This window comes from Canis aureus, chromosome 6, assembly GCF_053574225.1.
Source record: "Canis aureus isolate CA01 chromosome 6, VMU_Caureus_v.1.0, whole genome shotgun sequence".
Classification (NCBI taxonomy): Eukaryota; Metazoa; Chordata; class Mammalia; order Carnivora; family Canidae; genus Canis; species Canis aureus.
In genome coordinates this window covers 29,716,008-29,734,000 of record NC_135616.1, presented here as the reverse complement: position 1 = coordinate 29,734,000, position 17,993 = coordinate 29,716,008, and the positions used below count along the sequence as shown (strand labels likewise).

Below are 17,993 nucleotides of genomic sequence, written 5' to 3'. Positions count from 1 at the left end.
CCTGCTTCTCCCTCTGCCTATGTCTCTGCCTCTCCCTCTCTCTCTGTATGACTATCATAAATAAATAAATTAATTAATTAAAAAAAATATGTTGGGTAATAATTTAATAAAAATCAAACCACCTATGCACACTACCCAAAACAACAATAATGATACCAAGAACAATTGATAGGCATGCATTGTTCCCATGCTTCATTGTGTTCTTTGGAAATTACTTAATACCTAACTTTAGGTAAGATCTTTACTTGCCTGCCTTGTTAGGCCATTCATGTCAGAAATGGAAAGAAAAATCACAGTATCTCTTTCTTTCCTAAATTTGAACAAATAGTTGACCTCCCTATTTTCTCCCACATTGCAAACTATCAAAAAGAAACTCAGTGAAATTCTTTAAGAAGCGAAAATATACACAGTGGTGTTTTTACACAAAGTTTCCAGTTCTACAGATACAATAATGCTAAACAAGACAAAGAAAGTTTAGTGACCGAGCACAAAGATTAATGATACATAATTCATTCACCATAAGAGCAATGGTTTGAGTTCTCTTTCTTATCTGGGCACTGGTGAGATGGTACTGACAACCACAGAACAATATGAGAATATGATGTCATAAGAATGGCTTATATACTGAAAGTACTATAAACTCACACATATCTCTACTAATGCTTATGACTTACCTTCTGGTTGAAACAAATATATAATTGGATATGCATGACTCTTTTAGCAGCTACTCTCTATATGGTAAATTTTCCTTAGACATTTCACAGATCTTTCTCAAACTGTGAGTTCTTCTGGAAGGAACATAAGTATGCATTGCTACTAAAGGAAAGAGGTCAAACATCTATGGATCTAAGGCAACCCTGCATGTTGCCGGAGCAAGCACTTTGCTAAAGAATGTTTGTAGGCTCCAATGGGCATAAAACTAGATTTTCTTCCACAGTAATAAAACTAAAATTTTAATTTTTTGTACTACAGGGACCCTTTTGGATTATCATTACTTTTTGTTATACTATGAATGTATCATTATATATTTTACCTACTAGATATATTTGTTAAATGTTTATTAATGAAATTCATTATTATAGACAAAGAGGTAGGGCAATAATAAACAAAAATCAAGTTTGGGAGACTAAATGTAGAAACACAGGTAATATAATACATCATCATCTGAATGATGGAAAATAAAGGAAGGAAAATAAAGCATGACAAGTGAATGGAGTGTAGCGAATATAGGAAAACTTAGATAAGTTGGGACAACTTTGTGCAGAGACCTAGAGAAAGCAAGTAGATATATGCGAAGAGTATTTTGTATTTTGTAAAAAAAAAAAGGAAAAAATAAAATAACAAAAAATGAACAAACAACACTCCTCAGGACTCTAACAGTATTCTTGGGACTTGTGTAAAATAGGAAGATGGTGAGCAAAATTCATTATTTCAGGCAAATTCTTATAACTCATTACATATTATGAAGAATTTTCATCTCATTTGATTTGTTTATTATAATCTAGTGTCATACATATCATAGATAATGTCCTCCATTTTCAGATGTAAAAACCTGGATTCAGGTATTTAGTTCTGTTGTCCAAGCTATTGGTGGGGAATTGGTAAAGCTCAAAGTGAAGTTTACTTAGTACTTTTCCCCATACTCTACATACTCTGTTCAGAAGGTCATTTTAGCATTATTACTTGATAGATTCCTCCCAACTTTTGAAGACCATATCTTTAAGAATTTATTTTCAAACAATATACATAAAATACACATATATGTTCGTGAAAATAGTCACACATTAACACATAAATGCAGAAAAAAATCTCAGATATTTAAAAGAGCCCTCAAAAGCAGGGCTTTCATAGAATAATGTATGGAAAAAATAAAAATAAATAAAAAAAGAATAATATATGGATTGGAAAGAACTCAAAGAAAAGAGAAGTCCTAATGAAAACAAATAAGTTTTAAGGAAAAGATGACTTCAGTTTATTTATTTATCACTTCAAATGGTACAAAACAAAGAGTCCTACAAAAGAAGCTTGATGGGGTAGAGAGCCAAGGACCAATGGATACTTTGGAAGGACTGCATTACAAAATGTCTAGGACTTCTGGTGAAAACATTTACTCCAGAGAGACCATTTGTAGCAGTATAACAGCTCTTACATAGTGAGAGGATTCACATTCAGAAGATGTCCTGAAACAGAGGAAAGGACAATGCAATAAAAAGTACAATTAGTTACTACATTCTGTGTTGTTAGGAATTAGTTACTACATTCTGTATTCTTGAGAAGGTGACAGCCCAATCAATCACTCCACTAGCACATCACTGGTGACAGTAAATACTATCTGCACTCCTCATCATGGTCTGCCATGCCCACTCCTTGGTAAACTGAGCCAATTCACAGCAAAATGTAAAACTCGTCATATTTGTCTGTATCAACTTCAGCTTTATATATGACTTTTTTAACATATATGTGGGCACACACACACTTGCACACACATTTATCTCTGTAATGCATTTTAGATTATATATTCTTTGCTATCTGTTCACTTGTCTTTCTCAATGTAATTTCAGAATAAAAGTAATAATGGCTAATGGGTTAAAAACATACACTTTTACATATAAATATGTCTTTCAAATGTGAAGTTGCTTTGTTCCCAAGTAACTTAAATTGGGATCTAGCAGTGAGGAGATGATGGGTCTGTGTATTTGTATGTGTCTGAGTGTTTTTTTATGACCCTTAATAATAAATATATTGTTTATAAAGCAACGACTTGTTGCTTTTTTGGAAAGATGTAGGTTTGTTCCTTTAGGCAATCCTCTAAAAGGCGGGGCGAGGGGAACTTTTTTTCCTGATGAAATATGCTGCACTAAACAAATCCAAGAAACTTCAGAGAAGATTATATACTCCTGACAGCCCAAATGTGATAAGTATATCAAGATTTAGTGTCCCTTTATTAGTTTCTCTTACAAGAGACCACAGCTGCCAAATCTGAATCATTACCCTCATTTTTCCTGATATAATCAGTATGAAAATGGTGACTACCTGGATATTGCCTCAATGTGAGCTTTTCTAACTAAATAAGGTGAGATCAACCTTATTGTATCCCTCACTGATTAGAGTTCTGATTAATGCTTCTTCTTTTATTTCCATTCCCCAGGTGGAGATAATGCATATGCTCTTGAGTTACTGGGCCTGGCACCTGTTTCTGAATCAGATCCGTTCTAATATGTTTGCTGAGAGTTTGAGGAACCCACAGGCTTCTGGGAAAGTTTAATTACTGCCAGAGTCTGCCCTTTCCTCTCTCTTTTATTTTCCATAACTTCAGACTAAAAACTATGCCCCAAAGCTGTATAGTGTGTTTATTTCAGTATATTGAACAACATCCTGGTCCAAAACAGCATTGGACCAGCAACTCTAACTACAGATACTTTACATTTCCTGCTAAAACACTTTCGAAGTTAGAAGACAGAAAAGCATTAAAAACTCACCACCCCCAAAAATTCAACTGACAGAAAATCTTTTGCTATTATCTGAAGAGATTTGACATTAAGTATAAAGACAATGGAGCTGGGTTGAGAAAATAATAGGTGGCTCTCCTGCTGTTCACTTCCTTGAGGAGAGCAGCCTATTCCCCTGGCAACAAAATGGGGAGACAGTATCTTTTCCCAAACACCAGGAAATGTAACAGTAAGAGAACAAAGCAGCTTCTGTCCACTGCCAGGGCACTGCTTTTTTTAAAGGACATATTTAAATGTCCCCTTCCCAGACCATAATATCACTTTCATCTTCTGCCCATTTTAATACTGCTACATGTATTTGAAAAAGAGTAGGAAGTAGGGCAGAAAAGGCAGAGTGAGTGCCTGGGAAGGATACATCACGGGACGTACACTTTCCACAAAGACACTGAAAGTTTTTCTCTAGGTCAAACATCTTATGGAGGCAAATGGAATATGTCCAATCCTCACTAAAGAAAAAGACAATTTATTATTTTATAGCAAGGATCAGCAAACTACGGCCTACAGTCACTATTTTTATAAATGAAGTTTTACTGGCACAAAGTCACAATCATTCCTTTATGTATTGACTGTTAGTGTTTTTACACTATAATAGCTGAACTCAGGATTTGAGAAGGCACTATCTGGCTCTCAATACCTAAAATATTTACTATCTGGTCATTTATAGAAATGCCACCCCGACCCCCTCCACCTGACAGAATTAATTTATCCAGAGACGATTCTAACTTCCAGGATGTTTATTGTTTAGGGTCTCTCTCTCTTTCTGGCCCACTTCTCTCTCTCAGAATTACAGTCCAGTATGTTCATTTCATTCCCATGCAGGCTTTCTCTAAATGCAGGCTTTCTCTAAAGAATGTCACTGGTAGTTTCAAGGTCATATTATCATGTTGACAACATCTGAGAAAGCAAAATATTTTTCAAGTAGGTGGAGCACAAGCCTGTGGAGGCTTCTGTCCTGAATGGTTAGTGTTCTCATCCTTGAAACTATTCAGCTAGATTGGGCAGGACTGTGTTTCTCTGGTAGGGACAGGAGCATGGTGAGGCTAACTCAAATCCATGTAGAAGACATGGCTGCTACTGATTTATGGAAGATGGGCAGATTAAAGAGTAGGCAGACATAAAACATGGCCACTTCAATGGCAATGAAGAGGGAAGGAAGAGTGCTCATAGCCCAGCATAATTAGATCTGTAGTTTTTGCTTACTATACAAAGGGTTAAAGCATGAGGCCATGTATTTAAGTCCCTCAAACCATCAGATACTCCAGTTGAATGGACGTTTGATACTATCAATTTGACCTACTATGACTCTAAGAGGAAGTTTAAGCAGAAACAAAATGGACAACGTGACATTAAAAAAAAAAAAGGCGTTCACACATTCTATATATTGACAGACACAAGATGTGTATTTTTTCTAATTTTGTATATTTATCCAAAAAAATACTGAGTCCTAAATATGTCCTAATTATGTTTCTAGCTATTGTTTTTAGATATTGGGTATAAGGTGAGAAGACATTAAGAAACAAATTACTAGACTATAAATAAATTCTTAGAGAACTTATCATGACTTATACCTCTTTAAAGTTCCCTATAAATAGCTCTCTGTTAAGGAGAAAAATATCCATTCTGAAACCTCAAAATAAAAGCATATTTATATTTTTTTTAATTATCAAAGAAAATTTTTGAGGTCTGTTTCCGTAACAGCACATATTATATAAAGATATTAATTAGAGAATAAAATCTCATGGACAGAATGGATTAAGGTACAGAAACCTATATGGAAAGAAAATGAAATGAATGCAAAGATGATCAATAAAAATGAGACAGGAGACCACTGACAAAGTTTAATATACTGCTTAAGAGAATGGGCTTTGGGATTTAATAAACCTCATATCATTTCCAGGTTTTTGTGTTATTTAAATCCATAAAGCTTTAGTAAATTAATATGTTAGTAGTATCTACTTTATCATTTTTAATGGCTAAGAATTAATTTAAAAAATACATAAATATATAGAGAGAATGTAAAAGCTGACCAAATATCGCAAAAGAGTAATAGATTATAAATAAACAGAATATTTAGGAATATAATCACAAAAAAAGATCAAATAGACTAATTATCAAAATAAATGTAAATTAATTAAAATCTACTTATAAAAATACCAAGTATGAAATTGGAGGAAAAATTAACACTAAGAAGAAACATTTTTAAAGAGATGACAGAATGAATAAAAATAAATTAAATGAATAATATTCATTGGGCAGTACTGAAGAAGATTATAAGGATAAAGTGGGAACGTTATTTTTTAGACAAAGTAAAATTAAGGCAAGTTCCTTCAAAGAGTAATAAAGTTTATTCACAGTATATATACCTTTCATACAGAATAATCATACAATTTTCCATACCAATTTATTTATCAACTATATATATTTAACTGTCTAAAGTGGAAGAAGACTGAGAAACTCACAATGTTTATGAAGCCTCCAAAATACATCTATCGACATTGGACATATAAAGTAAGTGCAATCAATATTCAGTGTAGAAATAATTTAATATGTAATTAAAAAAGAATGAAAAGATTTATAGACATGACAGTCAGAAGTACTAGCCTTGACTACTCAAATATAAACAACTGGAGAAATGGACAAAATGTATGAAATTATTTTAAGTACTGGACAGTATACAACATAGCACTGAGATCATGGATGGAGGAAAAAAAATGTGGTGAGCTCAGTAGTCACCTCGGCTCTCTGTGGAGGAAATTTTCAAACCATGGAGGAACTCCCAACATTTCCAAAAGGAAGAAGGACTCACAATGAACCTTGTGACTGCTGAGTTGAGGAGATGGATTCGGAGTTCAAGGAGGCTAAGGCAGTTGCAAGTTGTGGAGAAGAAATACAGAAAGGATGGACTACTCAAAGAAAGACCTCCAAAAATCACTACGTGGTACCCTGGAGTCTTTGCTAAGTACAAGGACATGAATAAATAAAGTGAAACTCCACAAAGTTGGTTAAATAATATCCAAGGGTAATATACTTGGTAAAAGAATGAATATTTTCCATTTAAAACTGAAGGAAGCAATTTCTACACAACACTGTATTTGAATCCTATTAAGGGAAATAGGGCAAAAATTTTAAAAAAAATTATATATATATATATAAATCATTTGAGCGATGCAGCTAAAGCAGTTATAAGAAATTTCTATTTTAAAATGCTTTTATTAGGAAGTTCTACAATTAATGATCTAAGCTTCCAACTTGAAAAACTAGAAAATTAAAAAAAAAGAAAAACTAGAAAATTTTGCACAATAAACCTAAAGTAGAAAATGATAAATAATAAAAATAAGAGAAAAAATCCATGTAACCAAAAATGGAAAGACAATAGGAAAAGCAACAAAAGCCAAGTAATTTTCATATATATTAAGAAAGTTGATAAAACCAGGAAGGATGATAAAGAATAGAAGAGAGAAAATAAAGACTTTCAAAATTAGAAATGAAAGTGGAAGTATTAGCAAAAATCTGTTAAGTATAAGAAAATTATATTTAACACCAATAAGCTTCATGAATACAATTAATCTCAACAAACATTTGCAAACTAATCCATGTCTTTATTTGACTAAGCTTTGTTAATTTTTTAACAAAGGTATCAAGGCAAGTACCTGGAGAGAAAAACAAAGTTTTAACACAGGATGCTGGAAAAACGGAGTATCTGATTGAAAGGAAAAAAGCAAAAACAAAAACAAAAAACAAATCCCCTCAACATTCTGGCTGACATACACAAATAAAAGCTAAAGTATAAGAAATAGGGGCACCTGGTGACTTAATGGTTGAGCATCTGCCTTTGGCTCAAGTCACAATCCTGGGGTCCTCGGATCAAGTCCTGCATCAGGCTCCCTTTGGGGAGCCTGCTTCTCCCTCTGACTATGTCTCTGTCTCTCTCTGTGTGTCTCTCATGAATGAATAAATAAAATCTTTAAGAAATGAAATGAAACAAATTAAAATTAAAAATTAAAAAAAATTAAAATTTTAAAAAAGAAATAAAGTAGAGGAAAATATTAAGTAACTCTGGATTAAATGGATTTTTTAAATAAGACAAAAAATGACAAGAAAAAACAATAGACTAAACTATATTATAACTAAATACAACTGGTCTTCCGAATAAATCATTAAAGAAAAAAAAATCTATAAGCCAGATTGAGGAAAAAATACCTCCCTAAATATATCCGATGAACTTTATCAAAATATATTGATAACCTCTACAAATTAATAAAAAGGTAACAATCCAAACACACAAAACACTTATGACTTCACAAACTAAAACAAAATAATAACCAACAAGGCAATCTAAAAGTGATTGCCGTCATTAGATATTGGAAAATAGCAAATTCAAAATATGAAATACCACTTCACAACCACTAATATGAATACTGAAATTTCATTACCAAATACTGTTGAAGAAGAACAACTGAAATCTCATAATTTTTCGGTGCAAGTTACAAGTACAGCAATCACTTTGGAAATCAGGTATTTTTATAAAGTTAAAAACAGACCTGTAATGTAGCAATTTTGCTCTTAGATAGTTACCCCCCAAAAATAAAAACTTATGTCCTAAAACAGAATGCTTTTAGCTGAAGTTCAGAAGTTAAAAATAAAGAACTGCAGCTAAATGCAACCAAATGTAGGAATGTCAGTTTTTAAGTTCGGCTAAGGAAGCCAGGCATATAAAAAATACTCAGTTATGTGAAGTCTTAGAACAGATAAAATTCTATGCTGATAAAAATCAGCACAGTGTTTGAGGGGTGTGAATTGCCAGAAAAGTGTCCAAGTGTTCCATCTGGGTTGACAGAAACTTCTGTATTTCCATCATGGTTGGTTGGGTCTGTGGTTACACTTATTTATGCATTTGTCGGAACTCATCAAACAGCATGCTTAAAATGCATTCATTTTAAATTCTGTTTAATTTGCAATAAACAAACAAATAACTAATGGACAAACAAATAAACAAAGTAACAATTACTTCTGGGTGACTGGTCTTTTTCTAAAAGAGAGAATTCTGGGTAAGTACATGTAAACTGCTTAGTTTAAAATTCCAGGCATATCACTTGGCAGAGTTATGCAACTTTTCTTCATCTAAATTCTCTTATCATCTCTAAAATGGGATTATTGACTGATTAAAATACATTGAGCACACACAACAAAACCTAGAACATAATCCAAATAAAATGCATAATAAATATTACTAATTTTTAAATGTTAAACAAAACTGAAGATAAACATAGATCAAAATGTATAGGGTTTTGCCAAAGTACATTTATAGCTTCACATGTTTTCATTATTAAAAACAGAAAAAGTACTGAAATATATCTTTACACCAGGCAGCTTGGAAAATAATAGCCACATAAGGAAAACCATTCACAGGAAAAATAAAATAGCGAATGATTATGTAAAGTTAAAACAAAGACTATGTAAATTAAATTTTAAAAACCTCTTATTTAAAATAAAAATATACAAAATTATACTTTAATGTGAGACAAAAGAAAAATATCTAAGACACGGAGTTTAAAAGGGTTCTCCAAAACTTTATAATGCACTTACTGAAAATTTGATGTTTTTTTAAATACATAAATTTTCCGGAAAATATAAAAATAAATTACCACATGAACAAGAAAGGTGAATAGCAAATAATTTCCAGAAGCTATAATTTGTTTAAGAAGGTAAGAAAATCTTAAACTTTCCAAATAATTTTTGAAAATTATATTAAAATGATCATTTTTGTTTTCATTTTTTCTGTAATATACTAAAAATCTTAAATAAAATATTTATTTAGTAATTTTAAGAATATATCAGTTGAATAATTCTAAAGAAAGAATCTTTATCTCAGAATTGTGATTTAATATTAGAAAATGTATACTTTAATTATGAGAAATTTTGTAAGCATATTGCACAAAAAGGGTCAATAAGAGAAATATGATACAATAGATTTCAAAGACATATTAGTATTCTAAATAGTATTTAAATACTTGTAAATAAAAATGGAAGCATGCTTCACAATGCAATAAAATACATATAAATCATTCCAGACTTAAAAGTAACTTTACAATATTAGAACTCTCAGTAAATTTGTGATAGCTATTTATTGTAAATTCTCTTTCAAGAAATTTTGATAAATTCAATAAGACATAAAAATATTTATTAAAGGTAGTAATTAGTGAAAGGAGACAGATCATAATTGCAAATATTTCTAAATTATATTTATAGAAAATAAAATATAATATACAGAAACAAGTATAAAATTAATAATATAGTGTCTTAATGGGCTGGTCTATGTACCATAAACAGCTAAAATATTTAACAATGCTGTGAAACAAATGTTTTGCAAAACCCTTAGTATAATTTATACTGTAATTAAGTCCGTCTCTCAAAATAAATGTATAGATCATCACGAAAATTATAGGATTAATATGTTTTAGAGTCAGTTATCTCAGGCAACAGAACAAGAATGGCAGTGGTAAATGTTGGATTTATTTTGATGAATTGATTTTATAATTTTCTAAAAACTAAATACAAAAATATTTTTAAGCACTAATAATGTGAGTATTTAGGACACCAAATGGGTCATAATTATTGCAATAAAATAAAATAAAAATTAGACCTGAAAATTCCCTAAGCAGACAAAACCAGTTAAGTCCCATAAAGCAAAACTTATTCTAGTTTATTTCATGAATATAAGCAAAACATAACTTAGTTATGTCTTGCAAATGGTTCTGATAATCATAATTGAAATTTAAGTCATCTTCCTAAAATGGCATAAGAATATCACTTATTCCCTGCCATCTGGAAGACCTCATGCAACAAGTAATGATTATAAAGGTTAAACACTTCCTCATTTTCACTTTATACGCCATCCTGTGACATCATGCCTTTTAGCTTCTTACCTGTTTCAAGTGTAAAGTATCCCTATTTGTGCACAGTTTCTTTCCTGTTCAATAAAATATTTGCATCAAGTAAAGCCCTCTGAATTTTCTTTTGACATAATAAATGAAATGTCAATAATAAAAAAATTAATGTAGAATAAAAGTGTTTTTTCCTAAAACATACATGTGTGTATTTATGTGTGTGTAGCATAATATACAATAAAGGTAACATTCCCTATGATTGAGAAACAGAATTTAAAAGTCAAGAAAAGTGTTCAGTTAAAAAGTCAAGTTAGAGTCTTAGCTTATATTATATTAGAAAATAAATCTGCAGTAGATTAATGAGTAAAAAACATCACAAAATCATATGGAAAATAAACACTTGAATTACAGGTAAAAACTGATTTTAAGATTGACAAATGTTAAGAACAAAAAGATAATTAAAGAAAATATTAATGTTTTACCACCTCATATTTTGTACTTTAAATTTGACAAAATAATTGAAGCATAAGTGAAACAATCTGGAAATATTTTAATATAATTGAGAAAAGGTTAATATCTTTCATAAGAGATTTTAAGAATTAGTGAGAAATTCTTAAGTTTAAGAAAGAAAAAAAATAGTAAATAGTGTAGATGTTTCAGGAACAAATGGAAATGCTTAATACAATATGAAAAATGTCTGCCAATGCTATTTAATCCCCTTCCAATGGAAGAGTAAATTAATACACTATTTCAAGATATCTATTTGTCAGGATGAATCAAGAAACTTAGAGATGATGATATCCTTTAAATTAGTTATTCCTTATCAGTATTATCTAAAAATAACAGAAACACATATAGGCAAAGATTAATGTACAGAAATAGCAAATTTGGTATTTATTAAAAATCGAAAAAGGAAACAAATGATGAACAATATTGAAGTGTTGATTAAATTGATATTTAAATCAGGGATTGCTGAACAGCCAATTAAAATCACACATGAGAACCATTTACAAACAAAAAACATGTTCAAAATATTTTATGGGAAATCAATATATGAAAATTTAAATAGATTAAAGCCATTTGAAATTGTCAATATCTGTCTAGTTTTGATCTAAAAATGGTAATATAAAATTCAATTTAATAATAGCATGAAAAAAAAATAATAGCATGATTTACAGATCCATGAAGAAATTCCAAATTATTTAGAGCTATTTAAAATATAATTATTAGGATATTTCTATATTTCAAATTGTTCAAAAATACATTTATTATTTTTACACTAGAAAAATAATTTAAAATATATACCCTGTTTCAAAAATGAACTCATTAACATTTCGACATCTGCCCTCTCTCTCTCCCTCCCTCACACATACACAACTCTCCCACACACACACATACACTATGCAAAAAACTCAGAATTCACTGAACAACTCCTATGTGTTCTAAGTTAGGTTAGATTTTTTAGGAAATTCAAAGAGGAACCCTAAAACAGAAGTTACAATTGTAATAATTTACTAGAAAAAAATGAAGCATATTAAATTAATAATTTAAACTTTACATAGTTTCACATCAAAATGAGACATAAAGGTATCATCATAGAAAGGTTTTACTGAACTTTAGACTTAAGTTTGTCTCTGAAAAATAGGATTTGGATAAGTAGAGATTCTAAAGACTTTCTAAAACAAGTACTTGGTTAGTTCCCTTAAGAAACTAAGAAAGAGGGGATCCCTAGGTGGCTCAGCGGTTTAGAGCCTGCCTTTGGCCCAGGGCGCGATCCTGGAGTCCCGGGATCGAGTCCTGTGTCGGGCTCCTGGCATGGAGCCTGCTTCTCCCTCTGCCTGTGTCTCTGCCTCTCTCTCTCTCTCTCTCTCTCTCTCTCTCTGTTTCTCTCATGAATAAATAAATAAAATCTTAAAAAAAAAAAAAAGAAACTAAGCAAGATAATTTGGACACCGACATAAAACCCATTCTCTAGTCCATATGCGTTGCCAATGGAGGGTCAACAGAATCATGGTTTGCTGTGAAAGATGGCATAGTAATTGTGGGCCCTTCAATAAGTAACATAAAATGCAATCATGAAGCAGCCTCCAGAACCACTCAGCCAGGAAATGTTGAGATGCATTCTGCACCAGAAAATAGCAGCTGTCTTAAAAACAGTTTCTTATTGATTAGAGAGTAAGGCAGGCCATTTTTAAGACTCACTCCCTGGAAACTTTACCATGTTGTTTGTCACCATGAAAATATGTGTAGTTTGTTCCAGAAAAATACATGTAACAATGGAAGAAAAGTTAAGACTAAGAATCCAGACACTTGCTTTTGTTCTAGCCTCATATCAACAATAAACTTATTGCATAACACCCATCAGGTCTCTGTAAGATAAATTCTCTCCTATGGCTGAAAACCATATCTATATGGTGAAGACTCCAAAATCTGTATGTACATGCTCAGTGACCTCCTGAATCAGGAAGCAGCATCTATTCGATTTATCTTTAATGACCTCTAATATACCTATCATACATACTCAAAAGACAGCTCTAGGTTTATATACTATAAGCTTGTACCCCACATATATCTTCCCCCATCTCAGTAAATAGACATCATGTCATTGCCCAAGACAAAAATCTAAACATTATCCTTCTTTCCACAACCAATCCATCAGGAGATTGTGTCAATTTTACCTCTTAAACATTACAAATGAATTCACTTCTCTCAACCTTTACTATTCCTTTTGAAAACAACCCATCTCCTAAAAGATTTCAATTGCCTCCTGCTGGCTTCCTCCTTTTTTTTTTTTTTCTTACCTAATACTCATTTTCCATATCCCATACATACTGATCCTTTAAAGATGAAAATCAGATCATGTGACCATTGTAAAGCATGCAATAGCATCCAATTGCACCTTGAATAAAATCCAAACAACTTACTGTTGGCTTAGAAAATCCTTTAAAAACCCGGACCTCTATTTCTAACCTCATCTCACAAGACTTTCTCCTTATTTCTACATTCTGGCACTGTACACTTTACTGTGTTCTGCACATTTTGCAAGCTGTTTCCTACCTGGGAGAGATAGAATAGTCTCCCCCTATCTGAAGGGGATACATTCCAAGATTCCCAGTGGAAGCCTGAAACTAGATAGTATGGAAACCTATGTATACTATATTTTTTCTACACATGTTATACCTACGATTAAGTTTAATTTATAAGTTAGGCACAGTAAGAGACTAACAACATAATAATAAAATGGAATGATTAAAACAGCATACTGTAATAAAAGTTACATGAGTATGGTCTCTCCCTCTTTCTCAAAATATTTTATTACACTGTATGGACCCTTCTTCTTGTGATGATAAAATGCCTAAGTGATGAGATGAAGAGAGGTGAATGATGTAAGCACTCAGTGCACCATTAGGCTACTATAGACCTTCTGACAACTCTTCAGAAGGAGGATCATCTACTACCAGACAGAATGATCACAGGTAACTGAAACCACAGAAGGCAAGGCTATAGATAAGAGGGGACTACTATATTAGCAGTTCTCTGACTCTAATCATGGGAAGTTTCACATCTATGGCCCTTCTTTCAATTGAGCAGGATGTTTGATAAGATCTGGTCAATACAGTGTAAGCATGAGAGGCATGTCACTTGCAGGCTAAGTTAGTGAAAAGCCTATATACAATCCTCTAGTCTTTCTTTCCTTGTCTTACCAACCATAAAAGTCTGGTTGTGTTGTGCATGGCTTAGCCAAAATATGGTGGGATCTCACTCAGGTGAAGCTTAAGCTTGAGATCCTAATAGGCCTGATGAAGCAGAAAAGTTGCCAACCCCTGCTGAATAAGGACCTTGAGAAGTAATTTTCTATATGTTAAATAATGGTAAAATTAGCCTTTCCTAACTAATGAATCACTTTAGGGTCTTTGAATGTACTATTATATTTGTCTACCAAAAAAAAAAACAAAAAACAAAAAACAAAAAAACTCTTCTTTTATCATTCTATACTTCACTTCTGGTGATTTAGTTTTTATTTTAAATAACGTATCATCAGAAATATATACAATGATAAGACAATTGAAATTAGACCCAGCATTCTACATAATGTCACTCTTTCAAAAATTCTCTATATATCTTTGTCTGATATTTTTCAGGTTAGTTTAATTATCTGCTTACTCTGTCTCCCATGAGTTCTAATAAAATGATCTCAAGGTTTTTTTTTTTTTTAAGATTTTATTTACTTATTCATGAGAGACACAAAGAGAGAGAGGCAGAGACATATGCAGAAGGAGAAGCAGGCTCCCTGCAGGGAGCCTGATGAGGAACTTGATCCCAGGACCCAGGGTCATGACCTGAGCAGATGCTTAATCACTGAGCCACCCAGGTGCCCCTGATCTCAAGTTTTGTTGGCTGCTTTATCCCTCAGATTTTTATTACAGCTTGGGTCATAGCAACTGATCAAAAATATTTCCTAGAATATCTGTCAAATTAGCAATTGTTGCTTTTCTTATATTGTAGTAAAGATTTTAAATTTAGGACTTTATTTTTATGGTACCAAAGTAACAAAGTCAAAAGGTCAACAATTACCTGCAGAGTCAGGTCAGCTAGTTCCTAAAAATCTTACACAACTGTATCAAGGCTTTTGGAAGAGTTACTGCAGTATCTTTCATGTGGAAGACTTAAACTTTATTTTTCATAGAAGAAACATGTATTCTCCCAGAGGTGCTTACATAAGTAACACAGTATAATCATTTTGATATTTGAATAATAATATGAAAAACAGCTTCCTACAAGCCCTAGCAAGTGTCCCCATAAATAAAGCCATATTATGCATGTAGCTTATGTGCATGATGCCTGAAGGTACCTTAAAGGGGTACTACAAAAAGCATGAAATTGTTGAAAGCTTTCTATTCCTGAAAGCATCCAAGGCAAACATCAGAGATAAAGATCACTTGAGCTATGTTTGTCTGCCTTATGGTGTTAATTAAACGCCAATATTTTTTTCTCTTGAGAAGCTCAGAATTAGATTCATATTCTCCTCTGAGAAAGACAAGATCATAAAGTATGCTTGTCACATGGTATAAGGCCTCCCATCCTTTTGTGAAATCCCCAGGAGGTATTTTTCATTTACATATTTCTGAAATATTATTTAAGGTTGTAATTTTTTTAAAGTATTGTATATATTTTATCAGAGTGACAAATCTTGCAATTTCATAGAATTTAAAATTGAAGCAAGAAGAATCACCCTTATGTCGTTTGGTCTAATGATAAATCTTAATCTTTATTTTTCATTGACAATAAATAAACTGTTTATTTACAGAGCATATACTATGTACATATAAAATGAGCTAGGTGCTATGAATGATAGAAAAGTATAACATATAATGTCAATATTAAAGAAACATTAAGACCATAAAATCAAATTTAATTATATAAAGTCATAGGGTTCCCATATAAGCCAGCATATACCTAAGGATCTGGGAATAGTTCCATGGATGCCTTTAACAATTATCAGGTATTAAGGATTATATATCTCCAAGTGACGAAAGCATCCTAAGTACATAAAAAACAAAAGCCATGTTCCTAAAAGGTGGCTTTAATATGTCCCAAAATAAGTTAAACATTGTACTGATGATCCAAAAGTATTATGTCAGTTAGAAACTATTAAAATAGTCCAGTTATCTGCGTTTCTGCTTCTGGCCAACATGGAGAAACAATAATTAAATTACCTTGCCACCAGAGCTTTTCTTTCTCTCCCCCTACCAAAACAAAACAAAACAGAAAACAAACATTTAGGGAGAAAAAAACAGTTTTTAAGACACTAGACATCAAGAAATAGAAGACAGAGATTCCTGAGAGACAAGAAGAAAAACAAAGTGATACCTGTGATTATCCCAGATTACTGCCTTGAGAGAATGCATAGGCTGTAGCACAGCAAGGTGGAATCCAGACAAATCCAGGCAAATTGTCAGTGAAAATCCAGGAAAATGAAAGCAACTATATTTTGCAAGACAGAGTACCTGAGAACTGAGGGTGCCCAGTGAGAGAATTTCAACAATATCTGCAGATGGTCAAGAACAATATATACATTCCAGGAAAGACAAAAAGAACTAGAAGACCAGTAACATTAACACAAAGCTTGATATAGTGCCTATTCTCACCAGCCTGACTACAAAACTTCGTAATTCATGTGACCCTGGAATAATTCATGTTATGTAGGGTAAACAGGATGGTCTGACCTCAGTGGCAGGAAGTAATTAACTATGAATTAAACACAACTCTGGTCCCACTTAACATTCTAAAAGTACGACCAGAAATAACTAAAACTAAACAACTAACTAGTGTACAACTAACTAGTGTAAGTTAGTGTACAACTAACTTAACTGTGTGCTAAAAGAAAGCTCCAAAATAGAGGAATTCAAAAATATCCACCATCCAGAAAAGTAAAATTAATAGTAACTAGCATCTAATAAAAAAGTACCAGGCATATAAGGAAACATGACTCATGGTGAGAAGAAATATCAATCAAAATTCACCTGAATTAAAATTAGCAGAAACGCTGAAACAGCCAACATAATTGTATTGTATATGTTTAAAAATTAAGCAGAAATAGGTAAGATATCTTTTTGAAAAAGATTCAAATTAGGCTCCTAGAGATAAAAACTATAATGTCTGAGATAATATATATATGTGTATATAATGTATGTGTGTATATATATGTATATGTAGATATATATGAAGAGATTAATGGAAGGTAAATACTGTAGATAAAAGGCTAAGTGAACTTGAAGACATTACAATAGAAACTATAAAAAATGGAAAATAGGGGGAAAATGAATAAAGATAAACAAAGTATCAGTGAGCTGGGAAAGAACTTCCAATGTACTACTATATGCATAATTGGAGTCCACAAATGAGAGGAGAGGAGGAAGAGAGAGAAAATTACCTGTATATGGTCAAATTTATCCAGACATAATGAAAATTATACACCTGCATATTTAATAAACTCAATGAAACCAAGCACAAAATTACACGTCACACACACACACACACACACAAAACTATGCTGAAAGTCAAATTCCTCAAAATCAGTAACAAAGAGAAAATCTTAAAAGAATTAAGAAGAAAAAAGAAGTATTACATACATAGAAACAAAGTATAGGATGTTTGAACAATACCAAATAACAAGCTTGACCTAACTGACATATATAGATATTACATCCAACAAGGATAAAATAAGCTTGTGCTTCAAGTGTGTCTAGAGTTTTCAGAAAAATTTACCACATATTGTTTTCTAAAGCAAAGCTCAATATATATATTTTTTAATTGCATATATTCATCATTTGATATACTACAATGGATTTAGGCTAGAAATCAATTTAAAAAAAGGTAACTGCCATTGATCTATTGCTTAGAAAGTAAGCAACACACTTATAGAATACCTATGACTCAAAGAAAAAAAGAAAAATATTTTATATTATTTATATATAAATTTATAATAAATATATACTATATATGTTATAAATAGTACAAAATACTTATTTATAAATATATGAATAGTATGAATATATTTTTATTTTTTTACTTATTTTAATTTTAGAAAAAATCA

The 17,993-nt window shown here is 31.7% G+C and overlaps 1 long non-coding RNA gene across 1 annotated transcript in view; it reads right to left on the bottom strand.

Annotated features, from left to right (window-relative positions):
- Positions 1–1,948: 1,948 nt before the first annotated feature.
- The window catches only part of LOC144315671 (uncharacterized), a 150,042-nt gene continuing 133,997 nt past the window's right edge, over positions 1,949–17,993 (bottom strand). The window contains exon 9 of the long non-coding RNA XR_013381415.1: positions 1,949–2,180. This is a non-coding gene — a long non-coding RNA (uncharacterized LOC144315671). The remainder of the gene's footprint in view (positions 2,181–17,993) is intronic.